Below are 12,932 nucleotides of genomic sequence, written 5' to 3'. Positions count from 1 at the left end.
GAATGGGTGGGTAGGGAAGTGGGGGGCGCTATGGGGGACTTTTGGGATAGCATTGGAAATGTAATTGAGGAAAATATGTAATAAAAATATTAAAATTTAAAAAAAGAATATCAGAGTGAATTGAAAGAAGTTTTTAGCATTGGTTTAAAAATGAAGGCTCAAAATTATCATTAGATAAACAAAAATGCTGTTTGATTTCTTGCTATAAAACATTTTAATGTTTCAGTTTTCTTAGATTATTTTCTATGATAAGTAACACTATACAGATAAAATTAAATAAAGTTTGCAATTACCTGAGTAGTAAATGAATGAACAAATAAATAAATAAATTTACTGAATGATTTTCTTATTTAAATGATCTGTGTTTAATCAGAAAGGTTTCCAATTCAAAATTTTCTAATGATCTTGTGATGTATGTCACATATAGCATTTACCCCAAAACATTCATTTAGAGAGACAAACCACAAACACTCTAGGTTCAACAAAATAGCTATCTAATCTAAGAAACAGAAGGACAGCTCTTACAATTGTTTACAAAGTTTGCAAAATAAAATGTGTAAGATAGGTATATAGGAAGAAAAATTGTTAATGTCCATTGCAAATGAAAGAATAGTCTCTTCACGTTTTCAGATTAAACCTTTTCTAGCTATTTTTCATCTTTTATAGTTCAAACGCAAAGTCTTTACAGTGGTCAGGCCTGTCCAAATGCTTTGCCATCCTCAAATTGCATCGTAAAAGTGACCCTGTACTTCAATAGAAATAAATGTTCTCAAGTTCTATTACTAGGATTGTTCCAACCATTCAATACTGCATTTTATGTTACAGATATTCTCATAAACAGCATTATACTTTGAATGTCTAAAAATAGAGAGAGAGAAAAGAAAGGCAGAGAGAGAACTCATGGAATTCTGCAAATTTTCATTTTCCTAGTGAATAATGACAACAGAATTATTGTAGAGAATATGGGAGCTGCAAGTCACTCATAGGAATACAATTTTGATCTAGTATCTTACGAATCATAGTATATAGAAAGATGGGAAAAATTTTAAGTTATATGATGTTTGATGTACTTAAGGAAAATAAAGTCACTGGAAGAAATATCCAAAAACTCAGAATTTATTTAAAACCAAATGAGAAATTATCTTTAAAAAGCTTTAAAAATCTCATTTTTTACTGAGGAAAAAAATACATTTTCCTATAATGAGCTGAATGAAATTTTTGGCAGGGTGAGAATAGAATGGCAGTAGGCACAGTGTTGTTGTTTCTATGTATGTGTGTCTGTCTGTGTGAGCTTATGCCACCCATGTGCAGGTGCTGGAGGAGGCTAGAAAGGGTGGTAGATCACCTGAAGCTGTATTTACAGCCAGTTATGAGGCACCCAATATGGGAACTAGATGTCCAATTTGAATCTTCTGGAAGAAATGCATGCTCTCCTAAATTTCCATGCTGTGTCTCTAGCCCCATAAAATACTCTTTAAAGGAACATAAGAATTTTTGGTACAGGTTGTTGTTTAAAATGAACTTTTAATGCATATTGCTCTATTGTCTTCATACTATGTCCCAACAATTTAATACATACTAGCTTTCCATTAATCTGTCATCTGGCATTACACTTTCAGCTGAAACAATTTAAGATCTGGCTTATGTTTAGTGCTATAGCAGCTAACACATTAGAAATATGAAAATATGAGCTATATGAATGAGTGTATACCTTTAAGATAATAAATGAAAATACTTATTGGAGGTTTTAGTTATGTAACTTTTAATTTTCTTTCTGCAATCATCTAAAATATTTTACTTTTCTTAATATAAAATATACTGTATGTACTGTATATTATATACCATGTATTATATAAACTATATATAAAATTATTAATATATAAAATATATTGCATATGTAAACTATATATATGCTTTTATAAAATAATGTGTTTGCTTCAGTCTTTTAATATAGAATACTGAAATACCTTATGATAGAGGTATATTGTTATTAGAATTTTTGAAATAACAACAAAAGTGCCATTATAACACATTATTATTATTATTATTATTATTCAAACTAACGTAAATTAGGATTTGTAAAAGTGCAACATTTAAAAACCACAAACTCGAAGCAATTCAGGAGCAGACAAGACGATCCAGCCGGTTAGGACTATTGAACTAACCAGTACCCCCCAGAGCTTGTGTCTCTAGTTGCATATGTAGCAGAGGATGGCCTAGTCGGGCATCAATGGGAAGAGAGGCCCTTGGTCTAGTGAAGAGCATATGCCCCAGTACAGGGGAATGCCAGGGCCAGGAAGCAGGAGGGTGTGGGTTGGGGAGCAGGGCTGGGGGATGGTATAGGAGGCTTTTCAGATAGCATTTGAAATGTAAATGAAGAAAATATCTAATAAAAAAATAGAGTGGTTACACCAAAAAAAAACAAACCAAAACAAACAAACAAATCAAAAAAACAAAAAGCAAACAAACAAAAAAAGACTATTGCCTCCAAGTTTGATGAGTTTAGATCAATCCCTGGGATCTGCATAGTAGAAGGACAGAATAAATTCCTCCTCCCATATCTCTAAGGACCTCTTGGCACATATGTGAATGTACACACACACACACACACACACACATACAAACACACACACACACAGACACACACATGCACACACATGTGGTCATACAGAGACAAAACGGCAGAGACAGAAACACAGAAAGAGAGAGAGAAAGAGAATCAAAATGTAATTTTAAAAACCTAATCCTTATTAATAAAGGCTATACCATGTAATAATGCATTGTTGTCTGATTTATGATATTGCCTGGAATTTTCACAATTTTTTCTTCTGAAGAAAAGAAATTTTGGTGCTAATTCCAAAATACTTAAAAATCAAGCTTGAATCTCAAATGAATGCTCTAAGTGTCTATATGAACTTTTCAAATATGGAAAGAAAAAACATAATTGATTGCTCTTACCATAGAGTCTGGTGTTCAGAATTATAGATTATCATCTATTAGGAGTAAAAGAATGTTTTAGTCAGGGTTTCTATTCCTGCACAAACATCATGACCAAGAAGTAAATTGGGGAGGAAAGGGTTTATTTGGCTTACACTTCCATACTGCTGTTCATCACCAAAGGAAGTCAGGACTGGAACTCAAGCAGGTCAGAAAGCAGGAGCTGATGCAGAGGCCATGGAGGGATGTTCTTTACTGGCTTGCCTCCCCTGGCTTGCTCAGACTACTCTCTTATAGAACCCAAGACTACCAGCCCAGGGATGGTCCCACCCACAAGGGGCCTTTCCCCCTTGATCACTAATTGAGAAAATGCCTTACAGTTGGATCTCATGGANGCATTTCCTCAACTGAAGCTCCTTTCTCTGTGATAACTCCAGCTGTGTCAAGTTGACACAAAAATAGCCAGTATAAAGAAACAACCAGATAAACAGGCCATTGCCAGAATAATGAATGATGGACATTTTCCACGTCCATTCTGAACCAACTTCAGGGTCCTATTAAAAAACAACCTCAGGAATTCTAGGACCATGCCAAGATAATAATTGTGAATTCAATGTGTATTCTATAAGCACACACATTTATTTTTTTTTTTTTTACTATATTGTTCTCTTCCCTCTTCTCTCCCCTCTCCGTTTTGTCCTTCCCTCTCTGAACAGACTGCCTAGAGATGATTTTACTACCAATAGTCCATCTGAACATGAGCCCAGACAATGCATTTCACAAGCCATTGAAAATGTAACAGGTAGCAATAATGTCACCCAACACAAAATTGAGATAATGACCTCCGCTATGTGTGACATGCTTTGAGTGTAAACCATCAGTGTTAGCAATGGGCAGCAACTAATCTAAGTGAAATCACCAGAGTTCCCAGAAAATGTGGGCTGCATCCAGCCAGAGTTCTCAGATCTAGTGATTGGACAGAACAGCTCATTTTTCCAAACAGCTCTCAGGTTAGGACAACTATCAGTTCTGATGAGTTTTCTTCAGATATAAAAGCTTTTGACTAAATTAATTCAGAAAGCCAAAGGCAGGAGGTGTGCCTTGTTGTTTGGTTTCCTGCTGCTGCATCCATACAGATGATGTCAAAAGAAATAAGATTGTATTCTCAATTCTGATAAAAAGTGGAACTTTTATAGGAACTTTTCAAATGAGAAAAAAAAAAATATCTCCTCTTAAACTGGAAATTTCATGGTCCTTGTAGAAGGGAAACCTCTGCACAAGCTAGGAGGAAACCGAACACATCTGCCTGGATGCTGCAGGATTAGGAAGCAGGGATTCTATGATGCTTAAATTCAGGAACAAGAGTACTGCTCTTATGGACTATTGAAGTGGGATTTTTTGCCAAATTAAAAATTCAGATTATTTCTGAAACATTTTCCATCCTTAAATGCTGAGAACTTACTCAATTATTTCAACATTAGAGTACTGGCCAAGCCTGCATGAAGTCCCAACTATCATACCCAGTACTAATATAGGAAGGACCCAAAAATTGAAAACAAACACCAACATTTTATTCTCTCCACAAACAAAAATGAGTGTGCATCTATATGTGCTCATATACCCAGCTATATGATTTATATAATGGTTGTATCAATCATTTGTTTTACTGTCTTGGTCTCTCAGTGTACAACTAGATGTAACTTCATAATCTTTTTCAAAATGAATAGCTGAAAGGGTGTTTTTATTTATTCTCTATCATTAGAAGTAATCCCACATGAATTACCTAATTGAGATACACATAATGCGTATGCTGATAGTTGTGTTTAGTCTGGATTTTTAAATAGTATAAAGTTATTAACCAAAGATGTTAAGAAGGAAAGCACATCTGATTAAAGTGGAGAGTGGAGAAAAGTCAGTCCATTCAGATAACACAGTCCAACTAGTTTAATTGTGTCACATTCTCTGTGTGGAAAAAGAAACTGACTGCCATCATAGCCGTAGCATCCTGGACATCCACAGAACTACAGAAGACCGCTGAAGTTGTCTGTGGAAACAGGAGGCCATATAAAGATCCCACCATTACATGCCACATCATCAGTGGAATTTTAAATAAACAGGTATGAAGTAGAGAAATAACCTGTATACTGGACAAAAGGGGGAAAAAAGGTACATCTTTTTAAAAAGACATAGATTTTTGGATTTGAAAACTGAAAAAAAAAAGTGTCCATCTGAAAAGAAAAACATTATTCCCCTTTTATGAAACAGGACAATATAGAAATGTTTTATCTAAAAGACTCCCAAACCATTCAGATAATTTACACGACCATTTGACCAGTCAAATTTTGCTTAGGTTTAATTCATGAACTCCTCATGCAGTGGAACGTTTGGCAGGACTGTGGTATCAGTGCCAAAGATACAGTCTTCCTTATGTCACAGCATGTAACTTCACAGCCATTTGTCCTTTTTGGAGGATCTTACTTTCTTAGAATATCCTGGTTACAAAATAATCATTTAATTGCTGCAATCCATTTGAAGAGCTGGGAGCTGCTCACTCTGTCAAGCACTTACACCATAAGCATGAGGACTAGGGTCTGAATCCCCAGAGTTAGGTGGGAATGGTCACCCAAGGAGACAAGGAACACACAGGGCAAGCTTTCTAGATAAGCTAGCTGAATCGGTAAGCTCTGTGTTCAGTTTGAGATCCAAACTTATTCAAAAAGTAATAGTGAGCAGCACTGTCAGTGGATGCCGATGCATGTCCTTCAAATGCACACATTCATTTCAACACATTCCCTTCCTTATTTGCCTCTTCCCTTCCTATCCATGTTTGATCCTCCCATTCCAGCCAACCCTCATCCATCCATCTATAGCAATCTATTCTATTTTCCTTTCCTAGGGAGAGACATCCCTCATCCCTTGTCCCTTACTCCCTACCTAACCTCAGTGGTTATATAGATTGTAGCTCATTTATCAATGACATAAGAGCTGACATCCACGTACAAATAAATAGACAACACATCTGTTTTTCTGGGTCTGCATTAACTCACTCAAGGTGATTATTTTTGTAGTTCTATTTATCTATGAATTTCATAATTTCACTTTATCTTAAATGGATGAGTATTATTTCATTTAAAATATACCATGTTTTCTTCACTCATTTGTCACTGACAGACATCAAGGTTGTTTCCAATTCCTTGATATTATGAGCAGAGTAGCAATAAACGTGGTCAAGCAAGTGTCTCTGTAGCAGGATAAAGTGTCCTTTGGTATATCTGGATATTAAAGTAGGTGAATTATCATCTATTTGAGGAACTACCAGATTGACTGATTTCCTTAGTAGCTGTACAATCTTGTTCCTACAATGCATGAGTGCTCCCTATACTCTACATCTTCACCAGCACGAGTTGTTATGTGTTCAATTGATCTTGGCTGTTCTGACAGGTACATGATGAAAAAAAAAATCTCAAAGTATTATGCATTTTCATCCCTGCCGCTGCCTTAGGATGTTGACCATATATTTTAGTGCTTTTTAGCCATTTGAATTCTCTCTATTAAATTATTTTTTGTTCAGATATGTAGTTTAAATTTAAATTAGGTTGTTTTCCTGATTATATATATATATTGGATATTAGTCTCCTATCAGTGGTGTAGCTTGTAAAAATCTTTTCCCACTGTGTAAGCTGGTGCTTTGTCTGAATGATGGTATTCTTTGTCTTACAGAATCTTTTTAGGTTTACAAAGTCCCATTTATTAACCATCTTTTTGATGCCCATGAGATGGATTGGGAATTAGAATGGGAAGCTCAAATATGTCACTTCTCTTTTTGATGGCAGTCACTAAGAAGAGAGTAGGCGACCTCTAACCTTTCTCTTTCAAGTCAACCTGTTTCAGAAAAATGCATTCCTTCATGGGTTCTTAGATGTGATATTACAAAGGCTACCAGAACATCAAAAGACAGTTTCCAATTTTTCTATAAGTTGCTACACTGTGACATTGACTAACTTACAATTTATGAAAATAGCCATTTTTATTATTCCTTTCAGTCCCCCAAATACTTTCTATGCACCACATTCTATTGTTACAGTAGTATTGAAGGTACATTAAAAGAAAATATATTTTAATAGCTAACAGTCAGAAACCTAGCTCTAGGTGGAGAATTAATACTCTTAATGGGTAGTTCAGTCTTCTGGCTAAGGGACCACCTCCTAGAAAGTAGATTCACTTTAATCCATGCTAAAGAGGTAGAGGTATAATTATTATTTTAATAAGCTAGTATATTCTTTCCCCAAAAGCCTGCCCATCACGGCTGTTTTTGGAGCATCTACCTTGTGCTTCTGTGGTCAGCCAAATTCCCTTTATTACTTAGGAAGATATAACTTTTCTACTTCTGGTCTCTTTTCTAAGCATGTTTTGCCTAGCCCTTTGGACTTCCTCCATCTTTCTCTAAAGGCCATCTTCCTTCTTGTCATGCTGCCTCTTGTCTGCCACAAGATGACCTATCTTGCTGAACCTGCCTGATTAACTCAAATGACAGGCACTTGGCTCTGTCTTTTCTACATCTCTTGATCTTATTCCAGTCAGTTGTAGAAATTTCCTGATTTCATGCCCTGTTGTTTTTCCTCTTAATGTTCTAGCTTTCTCCTCTTTCTGTTCTTAAATTTAGTGAGACAAATCACTGGAAAGAGACCTCATCTTCTCTGGAAGAATCTTTGGCACCCTAGGTGAGATATTCTCAGTTTTCTAATAACATTTGATAATCGTGAAACTGTTAATAAACTACATTGGAATAGAGGATGGGAAAATAATTCTTAAAAGACTTCATATGCAGAAAGAAATGCTATACATAAGATGTTCCTTAGTAAGGAATGACAGCGTATCAATCACAAATGTTTTGGGTAAAAGATAGAGTTTTATGTATATATCTATAGGTACAAGAACCATATGAAGAGTGTACTAAGTGTTTATGTTGGTCTAGCACGGCAGCAGTAGTAGCTGTTCCTGAGCTCTACAGTTCATGACCTCACTATCCTTGGAAAGATAACTAGAAATTCAGCACCTGGCAATGTACTAATCCAAAGAAGAAAGATGCAGACAACCATGGTGATTATGCCAATAAAAAGCTTGAGTCCTTTATTTGCCAGTGAGCAAGAGTAGGCAGATGATTTGGTCCCCTGCTGCTGCAGCTCAGGACTACTGTGTTTGTAAAGGCAAAAATCACAAAAAAATCATGACTCACATCTAAGTTATATGAGGGGCAAAATAACCTTGAAATTGTTGGCTCTGAAAGAACATAGTAACAATTTTAGCTGTAACATGACATTTATTTTTGACTTATACCTTTTACAGGATTTTAGTTTAAATTAATTGGTTTGATTAATACATCTGTACCATGATCAAGGCCAAGAAAGTCTCAAATATGCTTCCAAAGGAGAGAAGCCTATTATGTGGTAGAGGGCTAAGAATTGTCTAGGAATACATCAAATGGACTCAGAACAAGATGTTGTTAACTTCTTCACTTTAGCATGATTTAGAGTGAGCCTTAACTCCAGTTAGACAATTGCCGACTACCACTGACATATAATCTCCACTATTGCACATATACCAATATCTTGACATGCCAGTCATTTTTATATTTCATAGATGCTGTAGTTGTTCAATTGTTTCCCTCCCTTGACAGCTTACATACTATTTTCTGTATCATAAATGCTAGATCATAGGAAAGAATAGAAAGGAAGATTCCAGGTCAGAAACAGTTCAAATCATCTAAGTCTTATGTTCTAAGTATTCTAGTTTCCTCAGCTACAGAGGTCCAAGGTGTTTAGAACAAATGAAGACTGTAACAGAAATCCACAACTGGAAACATTGCAGAGATCAATGGATTATATGGATTCATCTATATCACAGCTTCTGCATTTATGGTCCAGGGAACATTGAGGAAGAGGGTATAAAAATATTACAAAACTGAGAATACCAGGACATCTATAGTAAACTTTCTTTCTTAGAATATTCACTTACAAGTGGATATTAGCTGTTAAGTAAATGATAATCAAGCTACAATCCACAGACCCAGCGAGGTTAGGTAAAGAGATGGTCTCCTGAGAAAGCATATGGACTTCCTTTGGAAGGGGAAGTAGATTTTGCTGGTGGACCAGGTGCAGTTGAGGACCAGAGAGGAGGGATTAGGTATGGGAAAGGGAAGCTGGGAGAGAGTACAGTGAAAGGCATCGGACATTAATTGGCATTTAGGAGTCAGTATGGAAACCTACTGTAGTAGAAGCTTTCTGGGATCTATGAGAGTGAATCTAGAGACAACTCACTAACACCAAAAATAGACTTTCCCAGTTGTATTTATGTATTTGTGCATATAGAAACATATGGGTGTGTAACAGTAATAAAATGACAGATAAAGAGACTATTATCAGATGAACTTCCTAGGAGTCCCCCAAACAACTGGAGCAGGGGTTATCCCTGAGCCTGTTGCCTACCTGCCTGCCTGTGGATCCCAAACCCTTACACGAACAGCTTTGTCTGGTCTCAGTGGAAGAGGGTGTGCCTAGTACAACAGCAACTTGGTGTGTGTGTGTGTTTGTGTGTGTGTGTGTGTGTGTGTGTGTGTGTGTGTGTGTGTGTGTGTGTGTAAGAGAGACAGAAAGAGAGAGAGAAGGGGGTGACACGCAGAAGGGAGCTTCTCCTTCTAAGGGGAATGTAGGGAGAACTTGTATGAGGGGGTAATAGGGGAAAGGAAGGGTTGATATTAGGTTGTAAAATGAATAAATACATTTATTAAAAAGGAGACTATTATCTTGAAAGTGGGAAGGCATGGGATGGGTTAGAGTGATGATGGTACTTGGGCAGGAGCGGGGGAGTGATGGAGAAAGTGATGTAATTCTATTTCATTTAAAATCATGTTCAAAAAATATTACAAAAAGAGAGAATTTAAAAATTCCAAATATATTCCATAGTAATATTTTTTAATCTGTCTACTCACAAACCCTATCTGGATTGATTATTCAATATGTCCCATATATTAACTTTTAAGTATGCAGCTTTTGTGGTTTCATTTTATCTTTTCCTTAGTTATCTATTAGTTTTATCATGTAATCTATAATTTTGTGTCTGCTAATTTTTCTAAGATTCATGTTACATTTACAATTTTATCCATGTTCCGCAGACTATATTGATAACCTACATTTGTCTTGAGAATCTATGGATAATTTTAACGATGATTTTTATTAGTATGCAAAACTATGTTTATTCATTGACCCATAGAAGTACATTGGTGCTGTTTAAAGTTTTGATTAATGTGAGTTATGCTGTAATTTACCTGCTTACATGTCTCTTTTGATGCATATTTGTATAAATACTATTCTATTCTCAATGTTACTGTTAGAATCAAATAGTACAGGAGTTATCATGTTATGGAACTTGAAGGGCAGTGACAATCCCACAAACAGAATTCTAAATGTTTTCTTTTGTTATTTTGAAGATGAAATACATTACCATTTTAAATTTTTGAGAACAATAACCTAGTTTCTTTTCTTGAAACAACTACGTAGGTGTTAATATTTACAAGTTAATTAGTTTTGCCTTGATGTTTCAAACACTGAAAATTCACAGATCATTTAAATATATACTATGAAAGTTTTTGAACTTTTGGGAAACACAAAAGAGTTATTTATTTAAACATTTCTTTTATCATATTTTGTTTGTCTTCCATTTTCTTTTTAGTCCCTTTCTTAGATGCCAGTGGAGGGCATATTTGACATTCAGCATGACCTGGGAAACTCATCATGCTGTATGTTGATTTTTTTTCTGAGTCTGTTGTTTTGTAAATGAATTTTCTGTCTAGTCCTACTGTACCTCCTACTTTCCCTCATATTTCAGGGTCTTTTGTTTAAACCAGAGTTTCATGTTCTATGAATTATCATTCTTTCAAAGAGTGCATGAATCTTATCATAGATATCCACTAAAGTTTCTGATTGTTCTTATTCAGGATCATAAATCAATCATTTAATCTGAGTTCATTTCAGAGCATGGAGGGGCTGGGGGTCTGTTTCCTTACTTCTTTTCTTCCCATTACATCTCCCTCAAGTGAAGAGTATCTTATATATTAATTATCTTTGATTTTGAACCAAACTATAGCTTTGAAAAATACTTGTAGATGGAATTTCAGAATAAACATGATGCTCTATTTTTCTATCCAGGGTGCCCATTTGTTTTAAGATTGATAGTAATAAGTCTTAGTAATTTTAATTACTACAAATCTCTTTCAGGGATTTGGCATTTCATAGACTTTCAAGCTAAATGAAAATTCTATTTGAGAAATTCTTCTTCTATGGTATATTTTCCTTTCCTTAATTAAAACAGTCCCCACTTTGATGGATTATTGCCTACTTCTTGTGGCCACATAGCTTTGTGGAATGTCACTGGTGGGCTTAATCTTTTACCTACTGCCTTTCAAGTTCTAAAATGTCATTGGAGTTTCATAAGATCCATGACTGCCTTCTTTCAATTTAGTTCTTCTCCTAGAGTCCAATTGAGTGGTAGCTGGGATGGGTGGATAAAAGAGGGAGAGGATGGGAAGAAGCATGTGACTAAAGGAATGTAGGAACATCTAAAAGTAAGGACCATTTAAAGGTTTATGTGGAAACCTAATTCAGTAGAAGCTTTCTGTAAACATACATACAAACAAACATTTCGAAGGTGATCTAAATGCAATATCCAAATAACAGGGAAGACAAAGCTCAACTTATCATATATAATTACCAAAAGAGACTTCCAGTACTAGGGATATGTTATATTAAATAGAGTTCTATAGCCAAAGAGATCCCATGGGAACCCATAAAGAACCCAGGATATTGCCAAGACTATTTGGAAAGTTTGGGTTTGCAAAAACATATGATAAAGCCCTATTTCCGGAGACAGCACCTAAACTATCCTTTGGGCATGGAGAAATCAAGCTGATCACCAATCAAGATGAAGGTAAGAGCCTTCTCCTAACTTCTTAACACCTTTGGTACAGGAAGGGACCAAAAAGTTATCAAAAGAGAAATGTAAACACTAACCTTGCTACCAAACTTGAAATTACATGAGCGACTTGCTTGCAAGATGTGCTAGTGAAATAGTAGTACCCAAAGCTTGTGGAACTCATAAAACAATATCTCATTTGAGTTATGGCCTCCTCCATGAGTTGAAACCAATATGCAATGCTCCTTGACTGTTAAAAAAAAACAGAGATTAGATAGGCCAGGGACCTAGAGGAAAACCAGTACTACTGTCCTCTTGCTAAATTTATTTCTGCTCTACTAAAGCTTTTATTACTTTTATTTATTTTATTCCCAGTGGACATTTTGCTGTACTCAGACATTTGTGTCTTGGTCAGCATCACCAGTGAAGTTTCCTCTGCAGCAAATGGGAATAAATACAGAGATTCACAATTAACAAACATGTTGATAGTGAGGGAACCTTTGAACACTTAGACCTGAAAGAGTTGTCTCCATTTAATCCCTCCTATTAAGGCTCAGGGAACCCTGAGAAAGAATAGGTCGAAAAAAGAATGTAAGTGCCTGAGAGGTAATCAAGACCTTCTAGACACAACAGGGATGGAACACATACAAAGTTACCAAGACTGTGGTAGCATGTACAGGGCTTGCATGGATATGCACCAGACAGGTTCGCAGAGCTGAGAAAAGAAGTAGGCACATGTCTCCATCCCTAATCCCAACTGGTAAGCACTTGCAAATGAAAAATTAGTTTTCTCAACAGTGTCTCATTGGGGAAACAAACCACACTTAAGGGTAGGTCCTATGCCTAGCAGTAACGGAGCAACGCAAAGCTAACTCAACATAGTCTTTGGAGTTTTGTGGGTTGTTTTTGTTTTTGTTTTTGTTTTGTTTTGTTTTTGTCTCAGAATGTTTTATCAAGACAATTATTTTAATTTTTATGTTTATTTTTATCTTACAGAGTATCTTGTGTATATGTTATGTCTTCTGGCT

The 12,932-nt window shown here is 35.7% G+C and overlaps 1 long non-coding RNA gene across 1 annotated transcript in view; it reads left to right on the top strand.

The window, feature by feature from the left end:
* The window catches only part of LOC110295510, a 60,278-nt gene that overhangs the window by 28,354 nt on the left and 18,992 nt on the right, over window positions 1-12,932 (top strand). Inside the window, exon 4 of the long non-coding RNA XR_002378083.1 lies at window positions 7,601-7,658. This is a non-coding gene — a long non-coding RNA (uncharacterized LOC110295510). The remainder of the gene's footprint in view (window positions 1-7,600; window positions 7,659-12,932) is intronic.

This window comes from Mus caroli, chromosome 5, assembly GCF_900094665.2.
Source record: "Mus caroli chromosome 5, CAROLI_EIJ_v1.1, whole genome shotgun sequence".
Taxonomy (NCBI): Eukaryota; Metazoa; Chordata; class Mammalia; order Rodentia; family Muridae; genus Mus; species Mus caroli.
This window is presented reverse-complemented; position numbering and strand designations above follow the sequence as displayed.